The 23,620-nt window shown below is 43.7% G+C and overlaps 1 long non-coding RNA gene across 1 annotated transcript; it reads right to left on the bottom strand.

The window, feature by feature from the left end:
* Positions 1–207: 207 nt before the first annotated feature.
* Positions 208–20,173, bottom strand: LOC144576608 (uncharacterized). Its single transcript, XR_013518804.1, has 2 exons — positions 15,713–20,173; positions 208–13,473 (listed from the first exon to the last, which is right to left on the bottom strand). It is a non-coding gene; the product is annotated as an uncharacterized LOC144576608 (long non-coding RNA).
* Positions 20,174–23,620: the final 3,447 nt, after the last annotated feature.

Genomic DNA, 23,620 nt, shown 5'->3' with positions numbered 1-23,620 from the left:
GAAGAAATAAGGAACTGGGGAGATGTTGGTCAAAAGGTACAGAGTTGCAGTTATGAACTATAAATAACTCTAGAGATCTAGGGTACAGTGTGGTGACTAGAGCTAATAACATTGTACTGTATACTGGAAAATTGCCGAAAGAGTAGATTTCAGGTGTTCTTAACCACACACACACACACACACACACACACACACAAAGTAACCAGGTAAAGGCATGAATGTGTTACCTTTATTGACTACAGTAATCATTTCATTAGGTACATTAAAACATCAAGTAATACAGCTTAAATATATATAATAAAATAAAAATTTTAAAAATCGAATCATTAAAAAAACTTAACTCTTGTGTATTGCAAAGGATCCACTATAGGGTTTTTTTGGCTAACAAAGAGAAATAGAATTAATAAATGTTACTCACAGCTTTTAATAATTTCAGTTCTCAAAGATATAAATATTAGGGTTCCGGTGATGATAAATACAATCACTTCTCAAAAAAGCAGGGATCTAGACAAAGATTTAGCCCAAAGTCAACCCTTCTGTTTGTGCCACCCCCAAAACAAGAGACTGTATCAGCTCCATTAAGTTAACCTTCCCTGCAGCCGCAAGAATTGTATGCCTGTATAAATTGAAATGAACACTTTGAAAACTTATTGTAAAACACAAGGCCAATTCAAATGAGGATGCACAGATCTACAGAAATTCCTTACAATCTAGAGCCTATATTTACATTAGCTGTGAGAAATCAGGCCAATCTCAAAATCAAACCCAAGAAAATTAAATTTTGCATGAGGCCAGTAAGCTGGCCATCCAATGACTGTGATAGCTCGACACATGTTGTGTGGCAGTGATGCACGTGGCATTACATGTCTTTGTGTGCCCCTCTATGTGTGACACATACATGGAGCAAGTAAGCAACAGGATATCATGTAATAGCATTCTGTCTGTGTGTCTGTTTGGGTCTCAAAAGCAGACCTTACATTGAGGATGTAAATACAGACAGTTCATTTAGGAGGTGATTCCAGGAAATGCCACTGAGAGAGTGAGGAAGTGAGACAAGAGGAAGAAAAGGCAGCCAATCAGGAATGTGTTCTCAAGCAAAACACTACTGGGGATAACTGGAGCGTAATCCTAATGAGGAACCATAGAAGCCAGTGTAGACTACCCCTGTCAGAGTTCTCCGACCAAAGGGGCAAGAGAGCTGAGGTGTTTATACTCCAGCTGACTTCAGTCATTAGGTAAGGGCCACTGGAGGTGGAGGCTAATTCCCCAGGAATTTTGGCTTGCCATGGGCCCTGCCACCAGTGATAGCCCTCAGGCAGAGCAGTGCAGATGCTGGCAGTGGGAATGCAGTTGTGGTGAACCACAGTGGCAAAAGCTGAGGAGACATGGGGGGGCTCTGACTGCCTCTGCTTCTGTCTCATTCCCTATCTTCCCAACAGGACACATGCTTGATCCTTTGTGCTCCAGTGTATCTTGCTGACTTTAGCACAGATTTTGATGAGGGGTAAGAAATCCTCACAATGGGAGTCTCTTGTTCTCCCTGTTTCTGCCTCTTGTTCTCTGTTCTGCATTAGCTGGTGTTTGCCCACCAAGATGGTCTGAAGATGCAACAAAAAAACAAGGATGAAGGCTGACAGTGATCAAAGTGTTCTCCATCCTACGCCATAAGGAGTAAGAGGACTGCATTCATTAGCCCCGTGGTAGAATGCAACCTCGAGCCAGCTAGCTGCTCTAATCCACGAGTGTGGTCTCCACTCTTACTCCGAGACACTCTCTACCTCCAGGAGAACAGCCCCCACCTACTCTCTAGAGAAGCCTCACCAGGGACCTGAGGACGTAAATAGAGCCTTGGCTCAACCAAGTCCTTCTCAGAATAGCAAGCATCTAAGCAGATTTGCATGGCAGTGTCTTCCCAGCGGGGAAATGCTGCAGCTTTGCTCACCAGGCCATTCAGTGCAGCACAGAAGTCAGAAAGCCCCAATCATTAACTTTTATAAAGGGCATTTCCCAAGAGGCTGTCCATGTCCCACCCTGCTCCTCAGAGCTGGAAAGTGATACACTCATGGCTCACAAAAAGTTTGAGAAGGTAAAGGTGGCCACGATCAATCTAAGACACTGATCCTCAGCTGGGGGCGATTTTGCTCCCAGGGAGATGGATGCCATGCCTGGAGAAGTTTTTGATCATCGTAACTGGTGTGAGGGTGTTCCACTGGCATCTAGTGGGTAGAGGCCATGGAAGCTGCCAATGCACAGGACAGCTCCCTCAAACACAGAATCCCCCAAAAACCAATAGTGCTGAGGTTGAGCAATTCTGGTCTAAGGAGATATTTCTTCTGGCAACAGAGTGAGCTGGACCCTAAGCCTCCCTCCCCTGGAATTCTGACTTCGCTTTTTCAACACTGACTCTGCTCTTTTCAGACTGCCAGTTTTGCTAATTAAGCTCTAGATGATACCTCTTTCCACTCTGCAACTCTATTATAGTCTCAGAAATTTTCTTCACTCCCCAGTCCCTTTGATTTCTCTGCTCTCGGAATTTACCTCTCAACGTCCCTTTTCCAAGTCCCAGTTACATTTTGAAATCCCTCTTCTAACTTCTGCCCACCTTTCTTTTTTTTGCACCCAGAATTTCCCCACGCTTTGAGCTTTACAAGCCTCTGCTTTGAGCTCATCAGCCCCAGAACAGGGCTTTCCCTGTTGTCAAATCCCAGAGCAAAGTGGCATGGAAGAAACCTTTCTAGCTCTGAACCAACAGCTCTGGACCTGATCATCCCCATAGAGCTGATGTTCCAGAAAGCTGCCCTGTGCTGCACTTCAAGTGTGAGCAATAGAATTCCAGGCTGCAGGCTCCCTGTCCCCAGCTCTGACAGCTGCAGCCCCTTTTTCTGATGTCCATGCTATCCTGTAGTGGCGACACAGAGGCTTCCTGTGCCCTGGTTTGGCAGACAGACAAACTTACTGCAAAAGCAGCTGGACTCCCAGCAGGGTTGTCTTTGGACCTGTGGTTTGGGTGCACAACTTGTCCCAGTTGAAACTAAAAGTTTTGGCACTGATGGTAAGCTTGGAACTCTCCAAATTTTAAATGGAAACTTCTGCAGCACAAGAATGCCCCAGGATGGGGCTCCCCCTACCGGAAATTATCAAAGTGGGAGCATCTCGCTAAATGGAACAGAGCCAAGCTGCTGCTTTTACTGGCCTTATTTCAGGTCAACATGGTTTTCCCTGATGCAGATCATTGTTTCTTGAGTTTCCATTTGAAAGTTTGAGTCAGGAACAGACTTGAGGGTTTCATGCAATGTAGTTCAGTTTCATAGATGTCCTTGAAGCAGTGCAGTATAGTCTTATCGCTTGTCAGGACAGAAGAGCCTAGGCCATGCCCCCTGCCCTGGGAGATCTCCAGGTCTAGTTAATGTGGAAAAAGGCAAAAACAATGTGGTGTAGCAAGTGCTGTGACGGTGGCCACGGGTGGGGAAGCACGTGGTAGAGGCCGTCATAGAAGGCTTCCTGAAGGAGGCAGTGACTGAAAGTGGAGGCTTAAAGACCTGAGAAGATTTGCCAGATAGAAATGCAGACCTGGGGGAAATGTTTCCAGGTCCATGAAATAGTAAGAACATAAATACACTGAAAAGCCTTGGCAACACTTAAAAGCTTAGAGTGGAGAGAAATGTAATTCTGTAATTCCCTTTGATTGTTAAGTGAAAGTAAATCTTTATGCTTATAATGTAGGCTTATAGTTTTTCACAATGCATTTATGTCTATCTCCCTGTTTTTTCATGTTCAGAATCTCCATGTAAGGGAAAGACCAGGATTCCAATTTACATTTTGGGGAATCTGGCCCCGAAGAGTTAAGCAATTTATGCAAATCACATGTCCAGTTAAGGTCTCTAGACTTTGGATTTGAGGCAAGCTGTTGAATAGAGAGAGGATTAGAATCGTCTAGGCTTTGGAACTAGACAAACTGCAGTGGGATCTTAGAATTTTTTACATACCAATTCCATGACTGCAAGCAAATTCCTGAGTCAGATTTCTCTCGTGTGAAATGGGGAAAACAATGCCTCCGTGCGAGGGCTGTTGTGAGGATGAAATGAGACAGCCAACTGACAGGATGTGAAAAGAACTAGCACTCGGCCCATCCAGTGACAGTCTTCACAAGTTGGGGCTCCTAACTTAGAATATCAAAGAGTAAGCTTGCTCTTACGCTGATGGAGTTCTCACCATGCAGATCTCCCATGTGTGGCGTCGCTTTCTTGTACTTCTAACAACTTGATTCTCAGTGTGTTCAAATTAATTAAATAACCTTTCTTCAAGGATGAGAAAGCTGATGTGCTTCTGAGGGGATGCTAATTACACTCGATATCTCCTTTAATAATATGAGATGAAAGAGTAGGAAGTAAGGTTTTTAAATGCACAAGACGACCGTAGGATGACAAGCTGATCTAGGCTGGAGCCCTATGCTTGTTTACTTACATTCTTTTCCTGGCATTGCTTTTATGTATATTTAAACCAAGGAGCAGCTAAGCCACTTTAAATGATGACTAATTCCAGCTTTCTATCTTTTTTACAAGTAGCCGAGGCAAGTGGATCTATTCAGCTTGGTCGTACCTGCTTTCCTCAAACTCACCCATAGGGTTCACCTTCCTCCACGTCTTCCTGGCACGGCTATTGCCCACCAGGGTGGCTTCAATTTCAGTTTTATTTTATATCATTCTCTTCTTCCTTATCTACATAGAGGGAACAGCTACAGTTTACATGGATGTGGTGGATCATAGGGAGCAGACACCCCTTCCTCACTGAATTTGAGAGGGGAACATTCTGATCATGGGCCCCATGTCTGCCCCCAGTGGCTCCCTCTGCTTAGTCATGGAAACAGCAGTATAGATGGAAAAGCACACAGGCTGCTCAGACGGTCCTGGGTTCAAGTCTCAACTCCACCTCTCGTACTGTGACAATGACTGTTTCTACCTTTTGTTGAGTCTCCTTTACCTCTTCTCTAAGACATAGGCAAGAACACTTACTTGTAGGATTGCTATGAGGATTGAGCCCAGCAGAGTATGTAAAACACCTAGAATACAGCCTACATATGGCAGGTGTTCAATAAATGATATTTTCCCTACTACTACATCATCACCGCCTCAAAATTCAGCCAAATTGGTTTAAGTCTTGCAGAATCTATTATAAGAGCATAAAAGCAGGGCCTAAAACCCAAAGTGATTCTATCCAGTATTATTGGTTAAGGCATTATTCTAGATAAGACCTCTAAGGATTCAACACATTAGTAATTTTTTTTTTTTTTGAGACAGAGTTTTGCTCTTGTTGCCTAGTATGGAGTACAATGGCTTGATCTTAACTCACTGCAACCTCCGCCTCCCAAATTCAAGAGATTCTCCTGCATCAGCCTCCCAAGTAGGTAGGATTACAAGCATGCACCACCATGCCCAGCTAATTTTGTGATTTTTAGTTGAGATGGGGTTTCTCCATGTTGGTCAGGCTGGTCTCGAACTCCCGACCTCGGGTGATCCGCCCACCTTGGCCTCCCAAAGTGCTGGGATTACAGGCGTGAGCCACCACACCCCACATTAGTAAATTTACTCATCAGAGTCTACTGTGAGCCTGCTTTGAGCCAGGCACCAATGTTGTGGCTACAGCAGGACATACATACAGAGTCTCTGCTTTCCTGGAGCTTAAAAGAATGAATGGATGTCCACTTTTCAAGTAGCATAGATAGTTTCTGGGAGGATGGGGGCAGGTGGGGGCTAAGACTGTTACCACTGAGGAAGACAGATATTGTTTCCCCAAAGAGCAGGTGCAAGGAGTCATGAACAAGAGGAAGCTCCACCAGGGAGACAGGCACGATTCCAGTCAGGACAATAGTAATCCTGATGTGGGGGCAACAAGCCATGACAAGGGGATTCTTGTAAGTGGCATCTTTCTGGGAGGACCAGAAAGTGGTCCTTCTTCTTTCTGGTCCTCCCAGAAAAGCACCCACTTACAAGTATCTCCTAAGGATAAAAAAGCAATAAAGGGGCAGTCTCAGTCTGAGAAAGTTTAACCCCTTTGATCCAGATCCAATATTGCTACAAGATGCTCACAGGAAAGACTATAAACCATCTTAAATAAAAAGGCATGCAGTGCAGGGAAAGAGCTTTTCTGGTGGACCTTTGACCAGAAGCCCAAAAGCTCCTAAGCTAAAAGAAGCTGGTAAATAGCTCAGTTCAGGCAATCCTGGGTTCAGCAATCTGAGCTGGGCTTTGGCACCACATGGTTTTCTGCGATTCTTAGAGAAAGAGAAACGAGATTACTTTGGTCTATGATTGAGGAGAGAAAATCATTGGGGTTCAAGTCAAGTCAGGATAGAGATGCAGTAGGAGACTGAAGGGTGACACAGGACCAGAATGGAACCCGAGAGGGAGCAACCAGGCACCATGTGACAGTGGTTCACAGGAGTCCTAACTGACAGATGACGTCCTGGACCAAGGCCAGGATGGAATAATTGGCCACCGCTCCTGGTCCCACAGCACTGACAGCATGATTGACACATGATTGACACTACTATATCTTCCTTGCATATGCCACAGGAAATTATTTAAGAAGTTGTGTACACATTTAAATTTTTTTTGCTAATCCACTTGTTTTCTCAAATCCAAAAGCCTTTTGGAACTAGAAATTTTAGGTCAAACCAGCTATACCCAACTAAAAATTCTAGGACAGTGGTTCTCAACTGGTAGTTATTTTGCCTCCTCTGACTCCGCAGTCCAGAGGACATTTGGAAATGTCTGGAAACATTTTAAATTATTGTTATTGTGGTGGGCAGAGTTACTGGTATCTGCTGGGTGGAGGCCAGGGATGGTGCTAGTCATCCTACAGTGCACAGGACAGCCCCTTACAGTGAAGCATTACTCAGCCCCAAATGTCACCACTGCCAAAGAGGAGAAGGCCTGCTCGAGGTTGTGCCTATCCTTAACATTTGCAGAGCCCAGAACAAGCACACTGAGGAAGGTGCTGGCCTCATGCTCACCCTCCTCGACCTCTGCCCTGGACTTCTTTCCACACTGAGATAAGCCTTGCATACATGTGTGTGCACATCCCTGTCTTCACATGTAACCTGTTCATGCCCCCCTAAACTTAGGGGTACACAGATCAGGAGGACAGAGCCAGGGAGGGACTGCACAGTCCCTAGATGCAGACTCTGAGGCCCTGAATATTTAGGACATGACCTAGGAGGCAGACTCCATTTCACTGCCCCTTGGAAAGAAGTACAGCCAGAGGAGAGCCAGAGTGGGGTTCTCTAAAGCTTGGGGCCCAAACCAGGGGGCCTTTGGTCAGAATCCTAAATCCAGGAGCAACATCTAAGCAGGTATGAACCATGGCTCTGTGTCATGTCACACTGCTAGAGTAGGTGGTGTGGGAGGGGCAAGAGCAAAGCAACCGAAGTTAGGAGCATGATTTAGCATGACCATCAGAAGACCGGGGGTGTGTATTGGACCCTTGCCCCCTCTGTCAGCTATGCGGACCCCAGAACGTAGGGGAAATCCAAGCTTCAGAGAAAGGGCACATAAGAGAGCAGGGGACTGGCAGACAGGAAACCCCAGGATGAGAAGAGCAGATGGGAAGAATTGTTAGTCACAGTCCACATGAAAACAGCCTAGGAAAGTTCCAGCAGTTTGCCAGTCCTCCTTGCTTTCATTACTGTTACTCTGAAATAGAGACATTTCATATCCTCTCTCTAATGTGACTACCCTGTTATGCTTTGGGAAATGACCCTGTTAAAATAACGTGCCCAGATGCAGAAACTGGAGAATGCATGACTCACCCCTCTCTGTCCGGTGACGTTCCATACAGGCATGTCCTGGCATTCTACCCCCTCGACGTTTTCCAGATCATTCCTCCTTCCCCACCCACCCCATCGCTGTCTTAGTCCCGCTGCTCATCTCACATGAACCACGGCAACAGTGTCCTGCTTGGTCCCCTGAGACCTCTCTCCTCGATTCCATCCTCCACACAGGCTGCTGGAAAACCCTTCTCATAACATATCTCCAGACAAGTCACTCCAGAGTCCCAAACCCTTCAGTGGGTTTGGAATGGTGGCGCTGATCATTGTACAATGCACAGGAGAGTTTCTTACAAGGAAGAATTATTCAGCTTCAGATGTCAATATTGTGATGTTTGGGATTGTGCTCACAAATCACTGTCAAAACACCTGACCCCTACTGTGTACTGTCTCTATGGCTTCTGCTCCAATCCCAAGGCTTGAGTTGTCATGCCAAACCAGGGAAAGGGAGAATTTTCCAGGTTTATCTCCAAGAACACGAAGTCCTGTTAATTCTGTAGTTTCTCCAGCTGTGACTCTGAAACCCAAAGCCTTTGAGGCCCTGACATTCTGTGCATTTCTAGCACAATGGTAATTCTAGGGGAATGGCTAACATGGACATTATTAGCACATCCAAGAGGGGCTTATGAAACATCATCAAGGACAAACAAAGACTAAAAGACACAGAGATGCACTGCTCTGCTCCTCTTTTCTGGAAGGATCCACTCACCTGCAGGGACAGTGGTCAGCATACAGCCTGCATGATCAGCTCCTCCAGCATCTGCCTCTGCTGCAGATTCCCCAACACCCAAGACATGCTTTCCTGTGATGTTCTCACCTGGTGAGTAACTGAGAGGGCATTACAAAGGCTTGGCTTTTCTTGTCCAAAAGGATGCAACTCTAATAGCCACCACTTGGTCCAGAGCACCCCATAAGATTGGCAAAATTTGGCCGGGCGCGGTGGCTCACGCCTGTAATCCCAGCACTTTGGGAGGCCAAGGCAGGTGGATCATGAGGTCAAGAGATCAAGACCATCCTGGTGAAACCCTGTCTCTACTAAAAATACAAAAATTAGCTGGGCATGGTGGCGAGTGCCTGTAGTCCCAGCTACTCAGGAGGCTGAGGCAGGAGAATTACTTGAACCCGGGAGGCGGAGGTTGCACTGAGCCGAGATTGTGCCACTGCACTCCAGCCTGGTGCCTGTTAACAGAGTGAGACTCTGTCTCAAAAAAAAAAAAAAAGAAAGATTGGTAAAATTTTTGAGGCGGCATTATAGTTTCATCTCTCCTTCTGCCCCCATTTAACTGGAATGCCCAGCAGAGGATTAGATTCCACAGGAAAACCCAGCAAACACAGCATTTACCAAATCCGTAGGGACTATGCCCCCACTTCACATCTGCAGGCCAGAGGTGATGGCAGAAGAGGGTGCTGCAGAGCTTGGCTTGCTGACTGCAAGGGGATGATTAGATACCAAAGCAATAGAGGCAATGGGGCAAAACCGCCCAAAGCCAAGGAATTGCAATTATTGTAATGACCAGCAAGGACAGAGTGGCAACTAAGGGACTATGACTCATAATAGACTTGGAGTTCTGAGGGATCTAATAGATGGGCAGTCAATAAGGGCACTGCCCAGCTAATAGCAGCAGAAGAAATTGAGACTAGGTGACCAGTAGGCTGATAGAAGTCGCCCCAGTAAACATCATAGCCCTTTGCTTAGTTTCTGGACCTAACTCAAATTTTAGGCTAAAAACTCATTGATTGAACAGGTGGCTAGGGCCCCCAAAAGGAAGGATTCTACAACATTCTGGCAAGTGTACACACCCAAGAATCCTCCAGTCCTTTCACAAAAGGATTTACACACTTTTACTGTGGCAGCTGTACAAAGGAAAGGGAAGGACTAGGGAGTTCAAGGACTGTTAGTCACAGTTAACGCCGATACCCAGGGCCCAAAACATCATCAAGTCTCGATTGTTAGAGTGAGGAGAGAGGGGGTTATGAAAAAGAGGTTCCCTGCCCCAGGTCTAGCTTACAGCAGGTCCACTGCACCTGTGGACCCATGCTGTGATCATTTCCCCAGTGCCCAAGTGTACGATTGGGACTGACATGCTTGGCAGTACATGTAACATCACCGTCGGGTCCTTGGCTTGCGGAGTGACAGCCAAATGGAAAGGCCATTTGTGGAAATGCCAAATGGAAGCCTCTGCAATTACTTCACTCCAGCTAAGAGAGTAAATCCAAAATAGCAATGCCTCCCTGGAAAGATGGCAAAGGTAAGTACTGCCCTTGGCGTTGTGAAGGAGTCAGAGGTGGTCCCCTGCATGTCTCCATGTCACTCAAGGGGACAGCCCCTGAAGAAAGCACTTGGCTCCTAGAGCCGACTAGAGACACTGCACGCTCAGCCCGCTCATAACACCGTAGCTGTCATCTCTTTGTTAGAACATATGAATACAGCTTCAGGTATATGGCATGTGGTCATTGATTTGGCAAACATGTCCTTTCTGTCCCTCTCAGAAAAGAGGATCATAAATTGTTTGCATTCACAAGGAATAGACAACAATATCCAATTTACAATTTTGTCCCAGAGATATTTTGACTCTCCCAACCTGTCGTGTCATAATCGGAAGAGGCCTGGACCATCTGGACATCCTCTATAATATCACCCTGGTTCATTGCATCAGTGGCATTACATAGATTGGGACACATAAGCAAGAGGTGGCCAACCAGACATGCACTCCAGAGGACCAGAGAGGAACAATACGAGGACTCGGGGGCTGTCATGCTCTTACTATTTGTAGGGCCCAGTAGACATAGGCATGCTGGGACATTTCCTCCAAAGTGAATGAATTATTGTAACTTGTACCTCCCATTGTGAAAATAGAAGCATGACACCTGATGGGTTTCTTTAGATTCTGTTCTGCAAATAAATCATGGGAGTGAGCCCATGACCATGAAATGGTCTGATTGCATGTACCTTGCCACCACGAAGCTACCAGCTGATAGAGAACTGGAACGGCCTGCAAGGATGCTGTACCATCCTCTAGGGTATAATATATGCACAAATCAAATGTTCTTCTATGGAGCTGTGTCCCCAGGAGGAAGAATACAGGGATCTGGGAACCAAGGTGTGAAAGCTAGAGTGTCATTAGAAGTGGCCCCAGTTACCATTGACTCTTAATGGCATAATGGCGGACTCTGTACGTCCCGCCCCTACCACTCTGGGCTATACAGGGTTAGAGGTCCTGGTTCCCAGTGGATGTATGCTTTCTTGGGGAGACAGAGTAGGAGTCCCACTGAATTATATGACGTGGTTGCTACCTGGGCACTTTCACTTCTTTGTGCTAAGACCAGTAGGCAAGAAGAAAAGTCACCTTGTTGGAGGGTCAGATGACCCTGATCATCAGGAGGAGGTGACTGGTATTAAAAATGAGGGAAGGAGGAGTGTGGAGTTCAGGTGAGCCACTGGGGTCCTTCTTGATCATTATGACTGTACAGGTACAAGTACAGCAACCGCAGCTGGAGAGCATGTGACTAGGGATGCAGACTCTTGGGGGATGAGGGACTAGTTCCACCTCCAGGAAAGCCACCAAGGCCAGTAATGAGGGTAGGTGAAGGAGAGGGGATTCTAGATTGTACAGTGGAGAAGGGAGCTGCATATCACTTGTGGCCGGGAGCCCAGCTGCAGAGGCTGAGACTGTATCTTATCTTGCTAACCTGCCTCTTCTAGGTTTCTGAGCAAGAGAGGCCATCAGAATCCTGACAAGCCACTTCCTGAGTGAGTTTGGAGCAGTGGTCCTGAGAAGCACAAGGAGTAGGCTGCTGGACGTAGAGGCGCACTGCCCAGACCCCCTTCAAAAAAGGGCTGCCTGCCCACTGTCAGGAGGATGGTGGACAGATAGCCTCCTGCCCCAACATCTTCAGGGTTTTCCCCAGCTTTGCAAAGTGTCTTGTCTTTCCCAGAACAGTCCACATTTGGTGGCCAGGTGTGGTGAGAGTCAACAGGCCTGGCCATTTCTGCCCAGCTGGGCACAACTCCAAGGGAACCGCCTCCACCCACTGGGTTGGCCAGGCATTGCTGAGCCTGCAGTGCGTTCAGCTTCTCCCTCTGCCCATGCAGGCTTCGTCTCCTTCCTTCCATGGGTGCTCTCCCTAAGATGAGTTTGTACCTCCAACTCTGTTTCAGAGTTTGCCTCTGCAGAACCCAACCTGTAACCAGATTTATCCTGAAAATCGAGTGGGGAGGTTTAGCTACAGGCCCTGCCTTAGTCTGCTCGGGCTGCTATAACGAATCTACCATGGACTGGATGGCTTAAACAGCACATGCTGGTCTCACAGTTGTGGGGCGGGAAGTCTAAGACTAAGGCACCAACAGATCGAGTGTCTGATGAGGGCACGTCTTCCTGGCCCATGGGTGGTGCCTTCTAGCCATGACCTCACATGGTGGGGGGGGGGGGTGAGCTCTCTGGGTCCTCTTTTATAGGGGCACTAATCCCACTTGTGAGGGTTTCCCCTCATGATGTAATCACTTACTGAAGGCCCCGCCTTCTAATACCATCACTTTTGGCATTAGGATTTCAACAATTGAATTCCGGGACACCAAGAGACAGCCCATAACAGGCACTGTATGGGTGTACTGATCAGGAGAGCAGGCCTGAGGAAGGCCAGTAAGAGATTTTCCCCCATTCTCTCTCCCCAAAACCAAGACATGCTGAGACCGAGAAGTGTCAAAGGGGAAGCACAGTTTGGGAGTAGGGGGAGTATTCACACTGGTGTATGAAGCAGGAGACCACACCCTTAGCAGGGCACGATGCCGCTTCTTTTGCTTCCCATCAAAGCTCTGGAAATAATGTGTGGTAGTGGGGAAAGGCTAAGGATGAGGTGCTTGTGAACTTTCTGGAGCTGGGCAGCAGAGCGATCACAAAGGTAAGATTGCGTCCGCCTCTTGCATCAGCCTGGAGCTGGCTCTTCCATTGACCCCATGTGGGTTCCACACAGGCTGGAGGAAGCAGCAGCAGTAGCACCAACCTCTGCCTGCCTTGGCCACTGCCCAGTCTTTGAAACAGACATTTGTGGGAAAAAAAAAAAAACACAAATGTTGTCTATTCTGGCCTTGAAGGGTGACTCGGTCAATTCAATAAACCAAGAAATCAACTAATTTCACTCTTTTTAGTTGTTAGTTTTTTAAAACCCACTTAATAACTATTGTTTGACTCTGATCAAAAAGCAGTCTAAGACCTTCCTGTGTCTCTAGTGAAAATTGCCATAACTTTTTGAAAATAATTTATGAAAAATTGATTATATCAGCTTGCATAAGCTTTCCTATGATTCTGAAAATTCCAGAATAATATTAATAATAATAGTTGCCTATTTCTGCAAACTAGTTTACATTTACCCAAACTTGCATAAACATTCTTTATCTTCACAACTCTCCTACAGAAGGGGAGAAAATTATCCTTCTTTAAAGCTCTAGAAGCTCACAGGGCTTAAGTGACTTTTTTAAGATTACAGAGCCAAGAATAACAGAACACAGCTAATTTCGCCATAGCCAGAGACTAGAAACGGAGAATGTCATAATCCCACCTACCAGCCAGGTTCCCTAAGGATCTTCTTGTAAAGTTTGTTTCATTTTTATCTTGCCCCCAAATGATGAATTATCCATACAGCATAGTAATCTGAAAAGAGACATGAAAATAATAGAATAATTTAGTTGTGTGCACGCTGACTTTTGGTAACTTAATTAGCTAAAGCCATAAATAAATGAGACGTTATCAAGGTGTCAGAATGTGAGAAGGATCATTCTCACATGTGTACTCCTCAGCATTAAAAAAATTATTGGCATATCAGCCCATCACTACCTTTTAGCAGTTAAAATGAAGCTTGCCTGTGACCCTGCATAACCTGGCAGCTGAGACTATATTAGTCTATATTCACACTTTGCTCCAAATGCAAACAGAATCTTGCATCTTCCTTTATAAAGTCCTAAAAGAGCTGCATAATGCTGCAGCATGCAATCTCTATGACCAGAATGCAGCATGCATTCTCTATGACCAGGCAACCTTTTGCAGCTATTTGAATAGCCTGCTAGACCAATGAGAAGGCTCACTCCGTGAGGAGTGAAAAGAACACTCCGTGAGGATGGATGTTCTTAAGAACATCACTCAGTGCAGTGACCTCACTGCACCTCTATTGCATTTTTTTTTTTTTTTGGCTGTCTTCATATTCTCAGCACCAGCACAGAGCCTGGCACAGAACAGATGCTTATAGATTATTGTGTAAATGAGGAGACTATTCGTATCAAACATACTTCATCAGATTTCATCTTTCGATCTCACTTCCAGGTCAGTTCCTGCACAGGTAGACTACAGAACTCAAACCCAAATGTCTGTTGGGACCAAGAAGGTGGTCTGAATGAAAGACCGCCTTCATTTAAATCAGGGGACCGCCTGTGCATCTAAAGGGAGCAGCTCCTTAGGACCTCATGATTACTTACAGGTAAGAACATAGACCCTCTGATCAGTGGCTCACGCCTGTAATTCCAGCACTTTGGGAGGCCGAGGAAGGTGGATCATGAGGTCAAGAGATCAAGAGCATCCTAGTCAACATGGTGAAACCCCATCTCTACTATAAATACAAAAAATTAGCTGGGCATGGTGGCACATGCCTGTAATCCCAGCTACTCGGGAGGGTGAGGCAGGAGAATTGCCTGAACCCAGGAGGCGGAGGTTGCGGTGAGCTGAGATCGCGCCATTGCACTCCAGCCTGGGTAACAAGAGCAAAACTTCATCTCAAAAAAAGAAAGAAAGAAAGAAAATGCAATTATCAGTTGGGTGCAGTGGTTTATGCCTGTAATCCCAGCACTTCGGGAGGCCAAGGTGGGCATATCACCTGAGGTCAGGAGTTTGAGACAAGACTGACCAACATAGAGAAACCCCATCTCTACTAAAATACAAAATTAGCTGGGCATGGTGGCATGTGCCTATAATCCCAGCTAATCAGGATGTTGAGGCAGGAAAAATGCTTGAACCCGAAACGCGGAGGTTACAGTGAGCTGAGATCGTGCCATTGCACCCCAGCCTGGGTGACAAAAGTGAAACTCTTTCTAAAAAAAAAAGAAAGAGAAAAGAAAATGTGATTCTCACTTAAAGTTTCCCTGCACAGGTCAAACAACACAGACCTGAGCTCAAATTCTACTAACTGGTCTGTTCTGTGCATTGCTTCTACTAGATATGCAGTGACTGGTAAGCAGCTAAGTAAGTCAGAACCGACACAGGTGAATTCCATTCTGGTGCAAAGTGGGACTTGGCCCTGGGACCCCCATAACACATGGCAGCGTTTCCAAAGAGTTAGCCCTGATTTCAGAAACAGGGGCCCTAGGGGCCTCACATTCTCTCTTTTTGTCTCTTATGGTCTAAAAATGATTTTAAATTACTGCTCTGTAGGTTCTAAGACCTGGGCTCCTATTCCTTTTAAAACTATCTTTGGCTTTACAAACCAGCAAACTATTTTAAAGCTCATCCCCGAAGTTAAGTGTATACTGCATTAGAACATATGTCTTATTGATCTCTGGAGCCTTCATTCCAGCGAATTTTCTCTACTCATTGTCAGTGGCCTTGCTCAATGGCCTTGTTTGTGCATTTGGCAAAAGTAAGGGGAAGAGGAGGATATGAACTCATTTTTGGCAAGTAGATGCCTTAAAGGACCCCACCCCACACCCCCTTGCTCTGAGACATGAAATAACTCTCATATTAAAGCACGGAGCAGATCTCTTCATCTAGGGAGTGCTCCCAAGGAATGAGAAGCCATTGATGTGTATCAGGACTTTAAATTGTTTTGTCAATGTGTATTAAATTGCAATTATCTGCACTAAATTCATTAGCCATTGTACGATCTCATCATCCCGTGTTTGCACACCTCTGTCTCCATGCTTGCTACTGCTTCAAAGTGGTAGGCGTGCTGAGTCACAGCAGGATGGTCTTTGAAGCCCGGGGACACACTCGGCCTGGAGAGGGGAGGTGACGATGAAGAGAAGAAAGCCTGTAGCCCAATAAACATAGAAGGGTGAGCTGCACCATCCTGTTCTTACCTACAGATTCCACCCAGGCTTCAGGCTCCTCCCTCCCTGGACTTCTGACTCACTGAAGCCCAGCTTCTGCTCCAGCAGCCCCATGTGCTCTGAGGAACCCAGAGGCCCCAGTCCACCATCTGTGTTCCGTAACTATCTGAAAATGGGATGAGTCCTTTTAGAATTCCTAATTCCCCATTGTAACAGGAGGGGCTGTGCCCAATGATGGCACAGAATCACAGAATGTGTGGACCTCTAGAACCATGGAGAACACCTGGTCCAACTCCTTTCTGTACTTGGAAAGACTGAGGGCCAGAGCATTTGAGTTTCTCACCCAGCTTGGAAGAGAGAGTGCTAAGTCTCCAGTTGAGGCCTAGGACTCTAGGTTTACTATTGTCCTGTATCTTCTAGATGCAACACTTAGAAATCTGTCTCTGGGTAATTCAGGATGGCCCTGCCTGCAGTTAGATTGGGGCATGTCTTCAAAGTGAGGCTGGATGGGAGAAGGAGGCTCCTTATAGTTATTCATTCCCTTGCTCCTTTATCCTACAGATGTCTATGCATGCCTGCTCCAGGTCAGGCTGTGTGTTCCCAGTGATGAGGAAAACAGAGTCCATACTCCCATGGAGCTTACAGATCAGTGAGGGAGACGATATTTTTAAAAATTACATAAATGAATATACAATTGTCCACTTGTTAAAAAAAGGGAGGAAGGAAGGGGAAGGAAGAAAGAGAACGCAAAGTGTTATTAATATAATGTTAGAATAATGGGAGTCAGGAATGACTCCACTGCACAGATGGAGCAAAAATTTAGATCTGAAAAAGCTAGCAGCACCTAGACCTAAAGGGAAGGGGAGGAAACATCTACACAGAGGCACGCAGAGTGGGGTTCATGCTCCCCTCATGCTCAGAGTGAGTGGATTCCACAGTTGATGCCAACTGATGTGAGCAACAGCATGAGCAACTGAAGTAACGTTTCACACTTTGCAAAGAAGCAAGACCAGATTCTGCTTAAAGAAACTTACTAGGAAGTGGTGACAAAGAAGGAAAAACATGTAATTTGGAATCAGAAAGATTTTTGTTTCAACTCTAGCTTCATCAATTACAAGCTGTGGACCTGAGCAAGCCACTTGAAGACTCAATTTCCTCATTCTCAAAGCTACAGTAGAAATACCACATAGGGTTGTTGGCAGGGATTAAACATTTTGCACAGTTCTTGGCAAAGAGTAAATGCTTGAATTAGTTTTCAAGGGCTGCCATAGCAAAATATCATTTACTGGGTGGCTTAAACAACAGAAATGTATTTCCTCCTGGTTCTGGAGGTTGGAAGGCCAAGATGAAGGTGACGGCAGGGTGGGTTCTGGTGAGCCTCTTCCTGGCTTATAGATGGCGGCCTTCTTCTGTGTCCTTACATGGTCTCTCTCAGTCCACAGGCACTCCTGGTGTCTCTTCCTTTTCTTACATGGACAGCAGTCATGCTGGATTAGGGCCCACCCTTATGACCTCACTGTACCTCTATTACATCTTTTTTATTTGGCTTCTCTAGGAAATATTTAGTTTTCTTTCACTTATGAAGCTTATTATATCAGGATATAAAATTTGTGGTTGATAGTTTTTTCTTTTTTATTTATTTTATTATACTTTAAGTTCTGGGGTACATGTGCAGATCGTGCAGGATTGTTACATAGGTGGTTTGTTACATGCCATGGTGGTTTGCTGCATCCATCCCCCTGACACAGACATTATTTCTCCTAATGTTATCCCTTCCCAATCCCCCAACCTCCTGCTATCCCTCCCCTAGCCTCCCACCCCTCAACAGGCCCTGGCATATGATGTTCCCCTCCCTGTGTCCATGTGTTCTCATTGTTCTACACCCACTTATGAGTGAGAACATTCAGTGTCTGGTTTTCGGTTCTTGTGTCAGTTTGCTGAGAATGATGGTTTCCAGCTTCATCTATGTCCCTGCAACGGACATGAACTCATCCTTTTTATGGCTGCATAGTATTCCATGGTGTATATGTGCCACATTTTCTTTATCCAGTCTATCAGTGATGGGCACTTGGGTTGGTTCCAGGTCTTTTCTATTGTAAACAGTGCTGTAATAATCATACATATGCATGTGCTTTTATAGCAGAATGGTTTATAATCCTTTGGATATATACCTAGTGATAGGATTGCTGGATCAAATGGTATTTCTATTTCTAAGTCCTTGAGGAATCGCCACACTGTCCTCCACAATGGTTGAACTAATTTACACTTCTACCAACAGTGTAAAAGTGATCCTATTTCTCCACATCCTCTCCAGCATCTGCTGTCTCCAGATTTCTTTAATGATTGCTGTTCTAACTGGCATGAGATGGCATCTCATTGTGGTTTTGATTTGCATTTCTCTAATGGCCAGTGATGATAAGCATTTTTTCACATGTTTGTTGGCTGCATAAATGTCTTCTTTTGAAAAGTATCTATTCATATCCTTTGCCCACTTTTTTTTTATGGGATTGTTTGCTTTTTTCTTGTAAATTTGTTTAAGTCCTTTGTAGATTAACTCCAGATGGATTAAAGATTTAAACATAGGACCTAACACCATAAAACCCTAGAAGAAAACTTAGGCAATACTATTCAGGACATAGGCACAGGCAAGGACTTCATGACAAAAACACCAAAAGCAATGGCAACAAAAGCCAAAATAGACAAATGGAATCTAATTAAACTTAAAAGCTTCTGCAAAGCAAAAGAAACAGTCATTAGAAAGAACTGACACCAACAGAATGAAAAAAATTTTTTTTTTTGCAATCTCCCCATATGACAAAGGACTAATACCTCTATTACATCTTTAAGACCCTATCCCCAAATGCAGTTACATTGGGGGTTAGGGATTCAGCCTATGAATTTTAAGGAGACATGATCCAGTCCATAACAGTGCTGAATAGAAGTTGTCATTTCTTCCTTCATTTTTTTTTTCTACCAAATGTAAAAGTAATGATAGAAGAAAATGGCCTTCACAATACTTTAAGAATTAGGGTGTTCTCCGAGAGTGCTGTGGGTGCAGTTACTTCTTAGTGAGGTCTATAGTATTTCACTTTAGAACCATCTACCTTCAAGTTATAAACCTCACAGGAACCCATTCTGTGATAAACCCTCTAAAAAACAAAGAGGAAAGGGGAAATCGGAAGTGGAAAAACACCTGGGGTTGCCTATATGCCCATCTGCTCACTTTAAAAAGTTATCAGTGGCGAGAAGAAGGTCAAGGATAAAGTAATAATACGACAGGAGAAAATAGATTAACTGTTAAGAATTAATATTATTAACTGAAGTTGTGGCTCAAAAACAAGCTACAAATAACCAGAACTAAAAATGGATGAGTAAAGATAAAGTGGTACCAAAACCCAAATTGTATCAATGAAGAATGGGAGGGGAGAGAAGGAAAAAGGAAAAGGAGCAAAACCTCTAATATCTCTCAGCAGTTATAAAGGGTTAAAACATGTTTTTGAAAGTTTAAAAATGAGGATTATAGCTTTAATAATTTTAGTGGAGTGGTTCATAAATTGATCATAAATATTTTTATTTTAAAATGGAGAGTAACCTTTTAAAAATAAATCTTTAGGCCAGGCATGGAGGCTCATGCCTGTAATCCCAGCACTTTGGGAGGCTGAGGCAGGCAGATCATGAGGTCAGGAGATCAAGACTATCCTGGTCAATATGGTGAAACCCTGTCTCCACTAAAAATACAAAAATTAGCCGGGCGTGGTGGTGCGTGCCTGTAATCCCAGCTACTCTGGAGACTGAGGCAGAAGAATCACTTGAACTTGGGAGGCGGAGGTTGCAGTGAGCTGAGACTGTGCCACTGCACTCCAGCCTGGAATAATGAAAAAGAAAAGAAATACATCTTTAGACAGAAAACAACGTATAACATAGTCATCTATTGAACCATACATCAAAAATCAAGAGATTGCAGAGTTCAAGAAGACACAAAGTGAGGTGACAGCGTGGTGGCCATGAAAATGGATGTCAGTGGCCTGTCGTGAGCTATGTAAAAATTATGATTTTTAAAAGCTAGTGTTAGGTTGTTCATAAGATATGCTTCTGCTTCAGTGGCAGAAAGATAATAAAAGCTTAAAAATGAATTATTGGATCCAAATATGCCAGTTGAATTCAAACCAAAGAATAGCAAGATTAATTCTGGACAGCATAGTGCTTAAAAGTGAAAACTTTACATAAGGAAAGGGTGTAAAGCAAAACTGTTAAAATACATAAGAAATCAAAAACACGCTTGGGTGTAGGAATAGAATTTACTACTATCAGTCTATTACAGACCCAAGTATGTAAAAATTAAATGAGGACATTACAAAATGGATGACACAATTTAAAAAAGTACATCTAATAGACTTATTTCAAATCTTGTAATGCAAAAATATGGATTACTTTTTCTTTTAAAGTATATGTACATGGTCTGTAATTAAAAACTGATCATATACTAAATCATAAAGAAGACACTGATAAACACCTCATGGCAGAGTTTTTACAGCTATTATTTTCAGATCAAAATGCAGTGAGTTAAACATTCATAATATATGTGAAAAAAAAACTCAAATATATAGAAACTAAAAATAACATGCTACACATTGCTGTGTGTAAAACACGAGAGCGAGAGTGAGACAATGAAAGCAAGAAGGGAGAGTGAACTGAAAACAAATCCCATCAGGAGAAAATAGAAAAAATGAAGTAATACCGGCAAAAAATAGAAGCAATAATGGAATGAGAAGGGGGAACAAAGAGTAGGGTAGTGGAATGTAGGGATGACAAGCCCGTATCTTAGGTCAGGTGAAGCTGGGTTTGCATCTCCATTTCAACACACATGGCTCTAAAGCCACATTTGCTGAAGAGATCATAAGGTCCCCAAGCAAGTTTCATATTGATTAAAATCTACATTACAAAAACGTTTGAAATCAATTAAAAGAATCTATCAGATCATATTTTTATGGGCTGAGGGTAGGATAATTTCTTAAAGATAATAAGCACAGATCATAATGAAAAATATTTTTAAATCTGACTACATCAAAATTAAAATCTGTGATTTAAAAAACATAATAAAGTTAAACAAAAAGACTAAAAAATATATTTGTGATATCTGTAGGGACAAATAATTAATTTCCAAAATATCTAATAAATTTCAAGTCAACAAAGAACAAAACCATTTTGGGAGGCTGAAGCAGGCAGATCATCTGAGGTCAGGAGTTCAAGACCAGCCTGGCCAACATGGTGAAGCCCTGTCTCCACCAAAAAAAAAAAATTTGCCTGGCGTGGTGCTGTGCGCCTGTAATCAGCTACTCTGGAGGCTGAAGCAGGAGAATCACTTGAACCAGGGAGGCGGAGGTTGCAGTGAGCCAAGATTGCACCACTGCACTCTAGCCTGGGTAACAGAGTGAGACTCTGTCTCAAAAAAAAGGAAAGACAATAATCAAGGTGATTCGGAAATGAGAAAACCGGTGCTTCATTAACATGTGAAAAGATATTCAAGCTCACCTGTATTCAAGACAAGACAAATTAAACAAAGCGATAACATTTCACACCTAGCCCGTTGGCAGAAATTAAATTTTAATTGTCAATATTGGTCTTGCTGAAGCTAGGGGAAAGTGGGTACTCTCATACTCTGCTGGTCGGTATTTAAATTTGAATAATCACTTCCAGAGCAAATTGACATTATCCAAGATCATTGAAAACGTTCAGCCATTCAGTTCAAGGTCTACACTTTGGATAATCTTGGGCACATATTCAGTAAAAAGACGCTCACTATAAAATTGTTTAAAACAGCAAAAAGAATTGAAATGTATTTAAATAACAATAAAGAAATAAACAAAATGTAGTGATAAAAGTCCAACTATTGAATGCTCCATGCGCCATATTACTTTCAATGGAAATTTCAGAAAACAAAAGAATGCTATAAACCTTTCATAGATTCCTATGTATGTTTGTAAAACCATAAAAGATGGGCTAGAAGATACTATAATCAATCCATGACAATGATTCCTTTGGAACACCTGAGACGAGAATGACACTGGGCACTTAAAATAAGGGAAACTTCTTTTTTATTTAACTGTGATAAAATACCCAAAAATGTTACCATTTTGTGCCGGGCGCCGTGGCTCACGCCTGTAATCCCAGAACTTTGGGAGGCCGAGGCGGGTGGATCATGAGGTCAAGAGATCGAGACAATCCTGGTCAACATGGTGAAACCCCGTCTCTACTAAAAATACAAAAAATACAGCACGCATGGTGGCGCGTGCCTGTAATCCCAGCTACTCAGGAGGCTGAGGCAGGAGAATTGCCTGAACCCAGGAGGCGGAGGTTGTGGTGAGCCGAGATCGCGCCATTGCACTCCAGCCTGGGTAACAAGAGCGAAACTCCGTCTCAAAAAAAAAAAAAAGTTACCATTTTAACCACTTCTAAGCACACAGTGCAGTGGCATTTAGTACCTACACAGTGTTGTGCAAACACCAGCACCACCCGGCTCCAGAACGTTTTCATCTGGCAAAACTGAAACTCTGTATGTATTAAGTGCTAACTTCCCATTTCATTCTCCCTCACTTCCTGGCAACCTCCATTCTTTCTGTCTCTGTGAATTTGACCAGTCTGGGTAGCTTATATGAGTGAGATTGTAAATATTCATATTTTTGTGACTGGCTTACTTCATTTAGCATAATGTCTTCAAGGTTCATCCACTTCGTGGCATGTGTCAGAATTTCCAACCTTTTTAAGGCTAAATAATATTTCATAGCATTGATACACCACATTTCATTTCTCCATTCATCTGTCAGTGGACACCTGGGATGCTTCCACCTTTTGGTTCCTGTGAGCAATGCTGCCATAAGCATGCTGGGTAAATATCGTTTGAGCCCCTGCTTCCAATTCTTCTGGGTAGAATTAAGGGGAGCTTATTTGTTTGTGTTGAAATTTTCATATCTTTTAAGTAAAATGAAACAAGCCTTGAATCAAATATACCAGGATGTTGACAACTTTCCAATTCTAGGGGTTGTACTTTTTTGCAGTCTTCTCCACTTTGTCGATTTCTCAAAGTAAACAAATTATAAAAAAGAAGAAACTCTTTTTTAAAAAATCACATAAGCAGAAAGACTACAAACTAAACCAGTCACTCTTATGTGTATTAAAAAGTCTTAAACCACAAACTAAAGAAAATCAATAATAAATAAAAAGAATGTTCCACAGACCCAAAGAGGCTTATCCTGTGAATGTGAGAAAGAAGCCCCAGTAAGGAGAAATCTATTAGAAGTCATTATTAGATTAAGGAAGAAAGGTCTCATGCTCATTTTAATAGTTGTGAAAATGTTATTTGCTCCAGTTAGTTTGATCAATTCTAATAAGATATGATTCATGGATAAAGCATGTTCTTTAGAAGCAGCTAAATGCACAGTCTTTGGAGCCAGATGCCTGGATTGACGTCCTCTTTCTGTTATTGACGTGAGCAGTTACCAACTTCCTTGTGCCCCATTATCCCTCTGTAGCACGGAAATAATGGTTTCTTGTGACAATTGTATGAAGTCACATATATAGAAAGAGCCTAGAACAGTGCCTGGCCCATAATACCACATAATAGACACCAATATCAGTGTTTGTGTGGCTGGTATTGTTACAATAAAAATAATATCTTTAGGTAAATATCCTCAAGATTATGCTCAAACGTGACACTGTACCAAAAATTTTTCACTTACCTCAGGAACAAAGACCTGTCTACCACCTTT

Source organism: Callithrix jacchus, chromosome 6, assembly GCF_049354715.1.
Source record: "Callithrix jacchus isolate 240 chromosome 6, calJac240_pri, whole genome shotgun sequence".
Classification (NCBI taxonomy): domain Eukaryota; kingdom Metazoa; phylum Chordata; class Mammalia; order Primates; family Cebidae; genus Callithrix; species Callithrix jacchus.
This window is presented reverse-complemented; position numbering and strand designations above follow the sequence as displayed.